The sequence below is a fragment of the Tamandua tetradactyla genome, chromosome 16 (assembly GCF_023851605.1).
Source record: "Tamandua tetradactyla isolate mTamTet1 chromosome 16, mTamTet1.pri, whole genome shotgun sequence".
NCBI classification, from domain to species: Eukaryota; Metazoa; Chordata; class Mammalia; order Pilosa; family Myrmecophagidae; genus Tamandua; species Tamandua tetradactyla.
The window spans coordinates 67,328,705-67,339,735 of NC_135342.1; the positions used below are offsets into that span (position 1 = coordinate 67,328,705).

The window sequence follows — 11,031 nt, forward strand, 5'->3', positions numbered from 1 at the left end:
GATATAGGATGAGGCTAAAGAATGGAAAGCGGTTGCTTTGTATGTTCAGAAGTTTAACTAGGGTGAATTTAAAGGTCTGGAAGTGGACAGAGATTATTGTGAGAATAATTAGCAGTGCTGAATGGTGTGTGTGTAGGTTAAAACAGTGAATCTTATGGTGGAAAACGTCTATGATTAACTGTACAAATATTAAAAAGTTCTTTTATGAACTAAAGCAGATGTACAACACTTTTATAAGGATTTAATAATAAAGGGTATATAAAAATTGTACCTATTACAAACTATGGACTATAGTTAGCAATAACATTTTAATACTCTTTCATAAACGGTAAAAAACGTATTACATCAACACTGTGGGTCAACAATGTGTGAGGGATAAGGAATATGGAAGGATTAGGGTTTTCTTTTTTCTTTTGTTTCTTTTCTGGGGTAATGAAAATGTTCTAAATTTGATCAGTGGGGCTGTGTGTGCAACCATGTGATGATACTGTGAACCAGTGATTGTATACTTCGGATAGTTTCTATGCTATGTGACGATACCGCAATAAAATTGCATTAAAAAAAAAAGACTGGTTTTGTCAGGAAAGTACAGTGAAGTGAGGGAGGAGAAAGGGAGTCAAGAGCATTGATTCAACGGATAAAGAAGAAATAAGGAGATGAGGGGAGTGGCTGAGGTAGAGCAGAAGACAAGCTTTCTGGAGGAAAAGAGGTGAAGGATTTGAGATGCAAGAGCTTTAGAAGGCTCATCCTTAAGGATGGTGAGATCATCTAGAATTGTCTCAGGAGTAGAATTGGAGAGTAACTGTGGGCTGTATGACCAGATGAAAGCTAATATGGTTTGGTTAATATCAGAGTCAAAGCCAGCAATTTTAGTGAGAAAGGAGGCAAAATGGCCTAGAATAGAAGCAGCAGTGCGGAACAAGGAGGACACTATTGCGCTGCAGGGTGTGGGAGAAAAACAGCCACCATGTGAGAAAACTGAAGATGAAGCAAGAATATAAAGGAAAAATTCAGAGATGCTGAACGAAGAGGGAATTTGTTGATGACAGATAATGAATTCTTGAGAGATTAGTGGAAGGATTTCAGGAATTGGAAATGGGTGGTGGAAGGATATTTGCAGCCATTTGGAATGAAATACAAGGGATAAGAGGTGACCTAGGATCCTGGGTTTGCATAACTAACATAAACCAGAATAAAGGGACTAATGATAACTGTTCTGATGGGTATATGATGGCAGTGATGGCCCATCTGTGAAGGGAGGTGTACAGGACATGCCCAGGAGACTTCAGGGAAACCCCCACTTACTCTTGGCAATAGTGATGTGGAGGCCAGGGGAAGAGTATGTTCTAATCCAGAGCACCTGAAACTGCAGACACGTAGAAATTGCAACCCAGAGAAAGATAATATGCTATTTCTCCATAGTGTGCAAAGCATCTGTTTGCATTATTATGGCATTATATAATTGATACAAAGCCCCTTGAGCATAACTCTGTTACAAGCCTTCCCTCTTTCTTCTCAACTAGTGTTGAGGAACTCCTTTAGGACAGGGCCACCTTTGATCTTTGTGTATTCAGCATCCAGCACAGTACATATAGTAGATGCTCAATGAAAGTCCATCAGAGGAATGAATGAATGAACCTTTGTTCAACTTTTAAAAAGGAATTTACTGCTTGGTACGTAACAGGTGCAAAAATTCTCCATAACTAAACAATGTAATCAAATGAAAACACCCATGGAAAACCTGGTTCAATAAGATATGTGAAGCTACAATATAAAATAAACTCTCATCACAGATTAAAGTACCTTCCTACCTCAAGTACAATCGTCATTTCTTAAACATTGGGCACTCAATTTTACATTTTTTATATTGTATAGATCAGGTTAAAGATAATCTAAATTCTATAAGTGTACTTTAAAGGGTAGAGTGTAAATAAGTTGATATGACTCAGTCTAGATAGTCTTAATATTATCTTCAGTACACAATACCAAACCATTGTATATAGTAGCATTTCCTAAATAATATCCTAATAACATCAAATTGCATGGCTTTAAAAATAACATTATTTGAATTAATATGAAAAAAGAAAGATAATTACCCCTACAAGTCCGAGGAGAAAAAAACAGTCTAGTAGCCTGCTCAGGTATGGGTCTGGGAGGTTGAGAATATCATCCCTGTGAAAGACCAGAGATCATACGGTATGGCAGGATTTGGGAACACTAAGAAAACTAGTTTTGGTAAAGTAGATGTTTTTTGCAGAAGAATAGTAAAAGAAAGGTTGGGCAAGCAGAATAGAGGCCAAGAACGTAAATCCTTGAATATAAGGCTAGGGCATTTTAGCATTATCCTTTATTTGGCAGGAAAGGAGTTAAAATTTGAGAAGTGACGAAACTGATGTAAATTGGATTAATTTAGCTGCTAGATTCTAGCAGTGTCATTTGGGATGCTTTTTGCAGAAACACATTCAATAGCTTTAGCAAATAATTTACGACCAAAATTCTGTTCTGTAGAAGATGCAGCCATTTATTAAAAAAATTGCATGTCCCCTTAAAATTTAGATTTTTAAAAAGATTTTAAATTCTTTATCCTTTAACGCAGTGCATGATTACATTATTTTTATCACATAGCTGTGCATTTATCATCACAATCGACTTTTTTTGTGAAAAAACATATACACAAAAAAGCAGTAAGTTTCAAAGCACAATCATTGTAGAACAAATTTCTGTTTGTATGGGTTACAATTCCACAATTTTAGGTTTTTACTTTGTAGCTGCTCTAAGATACTGGAGACTAAAAGAAATAGCAATATAATGATTCAGCAATTATATTCATTTGTTAAACCCTACCTTCTCTGTATAACTTCACCATCACCTTTGCTCTTTCTTCCTCTCTTTAGGGGTATTTGGGCTATGCCCATTCTAATAAAGCTTAGATTTATGGTAGGATGTAAATGACCAAGGAATTATTTTGAACCAATAAGATTTGCCATTCTCTTCCTGCCATTTTAGCCTGTTACCTGTTGAGAGTCCATAAATTATTTGTTTACTCTGGTTATTGGGTTGTTCTAATTTTCTTCTGTTTTACATTTGAAACTCTCCCCTAGCTCCTGCTGGTCCGGTTTTGTGAAAAATTAATTATGGTCAGGGGTGGAGGTTAAAAGGAATAATGAAAGAGCCTCAGGGTAGCCAAAACCAGAATCAATATCGAGATAAACTGTTCTAAGCTTCTTTTCCAAGAGCACATCTCACCTGAATTGTGGTAGCATTTACCTTTTAGGTGTGAGGTTGTCATTTTGACCTCGAAGCGTGTTTCATAATCCACTAATTGTATTTGCTAAGTTGGCGTCACTACTTCTTTTTATTCAAGAGAAGCTTAGACTCGAGAAGGATAGTAACATCAAAGACCTCATATCATGTCAGCAATAGAAGTGCGTCTTTTTACCTTCCATATCTCTGCCTTGAATGCTCTCCTCTCCATTCCCATGCTACCTGGCAAACTATATATTTAGCCTTCTAAACCCTGTTCAGAGATGCCTTTGCTGTGCAAATTTCCCTTTGTTCCCCTACTCACTACAGTCTCCTTCCCTCTCCACTCCCCATAGAAATGATCATTCTCTCTCGTGTACAAGCTGTAATTATGTGCAATCGTTTACATGTTTGTCTCCCTTATTGGGCTATAAGGGTCTTGAGGACCTTCCCTTTTGTGTCCCCCTGAACCAAGTACAGTGTCTGGTACACAGCAATTCAATTAATGTCGAACCCAAAGGGACAGAATCTAAAGGGAAAGGAATTCTACACTCTTCTAACAGTCTAAGCAAAAGATGAAATGGCAACACCTAAAACTATCCTCACCTACATTTTTTTCCTTTAAAATGTTAAGAAAAGGGAGGTTTCACAGCCCTCTTCTAGCCAGGGGCTGCCCCGATTAGGAGGTTCCCGTGGAGAGTCCCTGCAGTGCGTGCGCGCAGAGATGCTGGGCAGCCTCCCTCGGCGCAGCGAGCGTGTCCGTGACATGTCCCGGGGCCCCGCAGGGCGTGGCTGTTTCTGCCTTGCTGCGTTTCCAACGTGGATGCTTGCTCCTTTAGGTTCTCTTTGTTCTCGCTTTCTCCCATTCCCTCCACCTAGCAGCTTTGTTCTCTCGCTCAGAGGAGATCCGCCTTAACTGCCACATCCTCCTCCACCCACCGTTTTCCCGCGCCGCGCCCCCGCAGCTCAGGAGTGGAGGGCGGAGTCGCGGGGCAGCGGGGGCGGGGAGGGCCCGGGTTTCCGCCTCTAGAGTCCCGGAGTGTGTTTTCTTTCCAGCAGAAAGTGTTCCTTCTGACTTTTCCAAGTTGGGATCGGACGGGCGTAAACGTCATCAGCCAGCGTTAAGGATGAATGATCCTGAGCCGAGGAAGTCTCCAACTGGCAAGCCAATCCTTCCAGCCCCATGTTGCTTCTTACAGGCAAAACCGCTGGGTTTAAGGTTGAATCCCACGGGAGGGTCTTGGAGAAGTAGCGTGCTGGGGTTTCACACACATAGCATAGTCCTCAGGATGCCAAGGCAGAAGGATCACAGCTGGACCTGTGGAAGGAGCAGGAGTGATTCAGGGGTGAGGTGAGAGGCCATTCCCGGGGTCAGTCCAGGGAGTTGAGGGTGGAGCATGGTGCCCAGGTGTGCTGTTGCTCGCTTGAATTCCTCACATCTGTGACAAAGTGGGGCCCCAGGTGACCCCACTTCTGCAGCCTTACGGTTTCCTTCCAGATGATGTAATTAGGGAATCCCACACACGCCCCTCCCTTTTCCCTGAGGAAACTGAACAGACTTCAGGCTCCAGGCTCCAGCCTAGGTATGGGTGGGAAAAGAAAATGTGAAGTTGGGAGGAGAAGAAAGTGAGGCAAGAGTAACCTGTCCCTTTTAGCAGAGGAAGCAACTAAGAGAGAAAACCACAAATGATGGTTCTTGCTTATATTGTTCTCTAGCAAATCTCTGCAAGTTGTGTATTTTAAGCTAGTATAGGGACACTTTTCTTAACTTCATAATATCTTGAAAGAGCCTTGAAATGAATAAATTCTCTCTTTTTAACAAAAAGCTTTATTTTTAAAGCAGTTTTGGTTTTGCAGAAAATTTGCAGAGAAAGTAGAGAGCTCCTATATATCCTGACAGATGCACACTTTCTTCAGTTTTAACATATTTCATTAGTGTGGTACATGTTACCATTGATGAACCAATATTGATCCATTTTTAGTAAGCAAGTCTATAGTTTACATTAGGGTTCACTCTTAGTGTTGTACAGTTCTCTGGGTTTTGACAAATGCATAATATTATGGATCCACCATTGCATATGGTATTAGTTAGGGTTCTCTAGAGAATCAGAATCAACAGGGAACACTTGCAAATATAAAATTTATAAAAGTGTGTCACATGACCATCGGAATGCAGAGTCCAAAATCCGCAGGGCAGGCTGTGAAGCCGAGGATTCTGATGGAGGGTCTGGATGAACTCTACAGGAGAGGCTTGCTGGCTGAAGCAGGAAGAGAGCCTGTCTCTTCTGAATCCTCCCTAAAAGGCTTCCAGTGATTAGATTGAGCATCACTCATTGCAGAAGACACTCCCTTTGGCTGATTACAAATGGAATCAGCTATGGATGCAGCTGACATGATCATGATCTAATTCTATGAAATGTCCTCATTGCAACAGACAGGCCAGCACTTGCCCACCCAGACAAATAGGTACTACCACTTGGCCAAGTTGACACATGAACCTGACCGTGATAGTCCACCCCTTGTCAACTTGGCAGCTATACATATCACCTTAAACCATACCTAATTCTTAAATAAAAAACATTAAAACACACATTTTTTTTCTTTCACCTAACAATACTCAACTGCCCTGCATATAACTGGAAACACATTAAATCTTTCCAGAATAGGGTGCAAGTCCTTTGTAATATTCATTCTTAAACCTGATATTTTACAACTTAAATAGTATAACAGGAACAAAACAGCATCACAGTCCTCGATTCTGTAACTGATCACGTGGTCTTAGTTCATATTTATCACTACCTTCTTCCAGTATCCATTCCATGTTCCCTTTACCCTCAGCAAGCACTTCAGCTGGCCGTGGTTCTTTGCCTGGTGGGGTGACCCAAACCTTCATTCCTGAAGTTTCAGAGCCATTGGTAGTCCTGCCTGGATTGGGTTGTTGCAGTTTTCCATTGATTTTAATCACAGGGCATGGTAGTACTAAAAGACGCCCTAGGGGATCTCCTATATTCCAAGAAAACTCTTCTTCACCTCCATTGTATAGTTGCAGTCCTCTTTCCCCCTCATAGTCAGGGTCAATCACCCCAGACAATAATGTAATCTCCTTATTGGCTTGTTGATCCAGGGGCATGAGTAGCCCAAAGTGACCAGGTGGCAGTCTTAGATTCCAGTTCAATGGAATCATTGTTCTTTCTCTTGGTGGAAGCACTCCCCCTTTTCAAACTAAAACCAGTAGATGAGCAGAGGTCAGGGTCACAGGGACAGGAAGCAAAAATTTTCCTAGTGGATCACTAGGGGTAATAGTGAGTGATGCCACTCCCATTTCCACCCCTTGGTTCCTGGACCCATGGATCCTGGCTATGGGAGGAACAGCACCATACAGCGAACGCTGATTCAGAACATATACAACTTCCTGGAGAACATTACCCCAGCCTTTCAAGGTATTGCCACCTAGATGGCATTGTAATTGAGTTTTTCAAAAGGCCATTCCACTGTTCTATCAATCCAGCTACTTCTGGATGATGGGGAACATGGTAAGACAAGAGAATTCCATGAGCATGTGCCCATTCCCGCACTTCATTTTCTGTAAAGTGTGTTCCTTGATCAGCAGCAATGCTATGTGGAATACCATGATGATGGATAAGGCATTCTGTAAGCCCACGGATGGTAGTTTTGGCAGAAGCATTGCATGCAGGGAAAGCAAACCCATATCCAGAGTATGTGTCTATTCCAGTTAGAATAAATTGCTGCCCCTTCTGTGAAGGAAGTGGTCCAATGTAATCAACCTGCTACCATGTAGCTGGCTGGTCACCTTGGGGAATGGTGCCATATCGGGGGCTGAGTGTAAGTCTCTGCTGCTGGCAGATTGGGCACTCAGCAGTGGCTGTAGCCAAGTCAGCCTTGGTGAGTGGAAGTCCATGTTGCTGAGCCCATGCATGACCTCCATCTCTACCACCATGAGCACTTTGTTCATGAACCCATTGGGCAATGACAGGAGTTGCTGGGGAAAGAGGCTGACTGGTATCCACAGAACGCGTCATCTTATCCACTTCATTATTAAAACCTTCCTCTGCTGAAGTCACCCTCTGGTGTGCTGTGCTGGTTTGAAAGGAAGTGTGCCCCCTAAGAAAAGCCATGTTTTAATATAAATCCCATTTCATAAAGGTAGAATAATCCCTATTCAATACTGTATATTTGAAACTGTAATGAGATCATCTCCCTGGTTAATGTGATTTAGTCAAGAGTGGTTGTTAAGCTGGATTAGGTGATGACATGTCTTCACCCATTTGAGTGGGTCTTGATTAGTTTCTGAAGTCCTATAAAAGAGGAGACATTTTGGAGAATGAGAGATTCAGAGAGAGGAACACTACAAAGCAGAGAGTCCACCAGCCAGCGACCCTTGGAGATGAAGAAGGAAAACGCCTCCCGGGGAGCTTCATGAAGCCGGAAGCCAGGAGAGAAAGCTAGCAGATAACGCCATGTTCGCCATGTGCCCTTCCAGCCGAGAGAGAAACCCTGAACTTCATCGTCCATCTTGAACCAAGGTATCTTACCCTGGATGGATGCCTTTGATTGGACATTTCTATAGACTTGTTTTAATTGGGACATTTTCTCGGCCTTAGAACTGTAAACCAGCAACTCATTAAATTCCCCTTTTAAAAGCCATTCTGTTTCTGGTATATTGCATTCCGGCAGCTAGCAAACTAGAACATGCGCATTCACATGGGACTCAAATATGTTCATGTTTTAGCACACTCAGAAAGGTCTGTCCACATACTTCTTCCCCAGACCTCTTTGTCACCAATTTTCCAATTATGGTCTTTCCAAGTCCCTGACCATCCAGCCAAACCATTAGCAATAGCCCATGAGTCAGTATACAAACACACCTCTGGCCATTTTTCCTTCCAAACAAAATGAACAACCAGGTGCACTGCTTGAAGTTCTGCCCACTGGGAGGATTTCCCCTCACCACTGTCCTTCAAGGACACCCCAGAAAGGGGTTGCAGTGCTGCAGCTGTCCACTTTCGGGTGGTACCTGCATATCGTGCTGAACCATCTGTAAACCAGGCCCGAGTTTTCTCTTCCTCAGTCAATTCACTGTAAGGAACTTCCCAAGAGGCCATAGCTCTGGTCTGGGAAAGAGAAGGTAATGTGGCAGGAGTGGAGACCATGGGCATTTGGGCCACTTCCTCACATAACTTACTTGTGCCTTCAGGACCTGCTCTGACCCTATCTCGTATATACCACTTCCATTTTACAATAGAGTGCTGCTGAGCATGCCCAACTTTATGACTTGATGGGTCAGACAACACCTAGCTCATGATAGGCAACTCAGGTCTCATGGTAACTTGGTGGCCCATGGTTAAGCGTTCAGTCTCTACCAAGGCCCAGTAGCAGGCCATAAGCTGTTTCTCAAAAGGAGAGTAGTTATCTGCAGCAGATGGTAAGGCTTTGCTCCAAAATCCTAAGGGTCTGCATTGTGATTCTCCTATAGGAGCCTGCCAAAGGCTCCAGACAGCATCTCTATTTGCCACTGACATTTCAACACCATTGGATCTGCTGGATCTTACAGCCCAACAGGCAGAGCAGCTTGTACAGCAGCCTGGACCTGTCTCAGAGCCTCTTCTTGTTCAGGTCCCCACTCAAAACTAGCAGCTTTTCTGGTCACTCGATAAATGGGCTGGAACAGCACACTCAAATGAGGAATATATTGTCGCCAAAATCCAACAAGACCAAGTAGGCATTGTGCCTCTTTTTTGGTTGTAGGAGGGGCCAGATGCAGCAACTTATCCTTCACCTTAGAAGGGATATCTTGAAATGCCCCACACCACTGGACACCTAGAAATTTCACTGAGGTGGAAGTCCCCTGTATTTTTGTTGGATTTATCTCTCATCCTCTGACACGTAAATGCCTTACCAGTAAGTCTAGAGTAGTTGCTACTTCTTGCTCACTAGGTCCAATCAACATGATATCATCAATATAATGGACCAGTGTGATGTCTTGTGGGAGGGAGAAGTGATCAAGGTCCCTGCAGACAAGATTATGACATAGGGCTGGAGTGTTGATATACCCCTGAGGTAGGACAGTGAAAGTATATTGCTGACCTGGCCAGCTGAAAGCAAACTGTTTCTGGTGGTCCTTACTAACAGCTATTGAGAAAAAAGCATTTGCCAGATCAATAGCTGCATACCAGGTACCAGTGAATGTATTGATTTGCTCAAGCAATGATACCACATCTGGAACAGCAGCTGCGTTTGGAGTTACCACTTGGTTGAGCTTATGATAACCCACTGTCATCCTCCAAGACTCATCTGTTTTCTGCACAGGCCAAATAGAAGAGTTGAATGGGCATGTGATGGGAATCACCACCCCTGCATCCTTCAAGTCCTTAAGAGTGGCAGTAATCTCTTCAATCCCTCCAGGAATCCGGTATTGCTTCTGATATACTATTTTGCTCAGTAAGGGCAGTTCTAGTGGCTTCCACTTGGCATTTCCCACCATAATAGCCCTTACTGCATGAGTTAGAGAGCCAATGCAGGGATTCTGCCAGTTGCTCAGCATATCTATACCAATTATACATTCTGGAACTGGGGAAATAACTACAGAATGAGTCTGGGGGCCCACTGGACCCACTGTGAGACGGACCTGAGCTAAAACTCCATTGATCACCTGGCCTCCATAAGCCCCCACTCTGACTGGTGGACCAGAGTGACGTTTTGGGTCCCCTTGAATTAATGTCACTTCTGAAGCAGTGTCTAATAATCCCTGAAATATCTGATCATTTCCTTTTCCCCAATGTACAGTTGCCCTGGTAAAAGGCCGTAGGTCTTTTGGGGAAGACTTGGAGGAAGATTAACAGTATAAATTTGTGGCAGTGTAACAGGGTTCTCCCCCAAAGGGACTTGGACTCCCCTTCATTCAAGGGGCTCTGGATCTGTAAACTGTCTCAAGTCTGGAAATTGATTAAGGGGCCATGACTCTGTGTTTTTGTAATTCAAGTTAGACTTCTGTTCACTTGACCTAGAACTTTTTTGTTTATATAGCTTGAACTAAAATTTAGTAGACTGCCCTTCTATTGTATTTCTAGGTACCCCATGATTTCCTAGCCAGTGCCACAAATCTCTGTCAGTCATATAATTTTGACACCTGCTTTGAGTTTGCTGCCTGTTATAATAGCCACACTTACCCTGTCTTTGGCAATTAAGTGCTGCCACCTGGCTTCTGCCAACTCGGGATCCTGTCATCCCCATTGTGTTTAAGGATTCCAGCTCAGTGACAGCAGTTCCTACAGTAATATCTGACCTACAGAGAAGTGCAACCACAGAGCTCTTTAGGGATGATGGTGCTAGGCTCACAAATTCATTTCTCACTGTTCTGGTAAAAGGTGCATCCTCTGGACATTCCTGGGGTGTAAGAGTAGACTTTGCACGATAAATCCACTCTAACATTCCAATCTCTCTAAGCCTCTGGATCCCCTCATCCACATTATCCACATTATACCACATTATACCAGTTCTGGCATTTCAACCTCAGGTAATGTCAGCCATCTTTTGATCCATGTTTCAACCAACCACCCAAACAAACTGATAATACCTTTTCTAACCTCTCGAGCTATAACATTGAATGCAGACTCTCTGCTTAGTGGGCCCCTATCAATAAATTCAGCCTGATCCAGCCTTATATTCCTCTCACCATATCCCACACCCTTAAAATTCATTAACACACATATTCCCCTGATTTCTGTCTATATAAATTGGAAAACTCACACAGTTCTTTTGGGTATAACA

General features: G+C 42.8%; 1 long non-coding RNA gene across 1 annotated transcript in view; it reads left to right on the top strand.

The window, feature by feature from the left end:
* The window catches only part of LOC143659711 (uncharacterized), a 76,436-nt gene extending 66,771 nt beyond the window's left edge, over window positions 1-9,665 (top strand). Inside the window, exon 3 of the long non-coding RNA XR_013163661.1 lies at window positions 9,571-9,665. This is a non-coding gene — a long non-coding RNA (uncharacterized LOC143659711). The remainder of the gene's footprint in view (window positions 1-9,570) is intronic.
* Window positions 9,666-11,031: the final 1,366 nt, after the last annotated feature.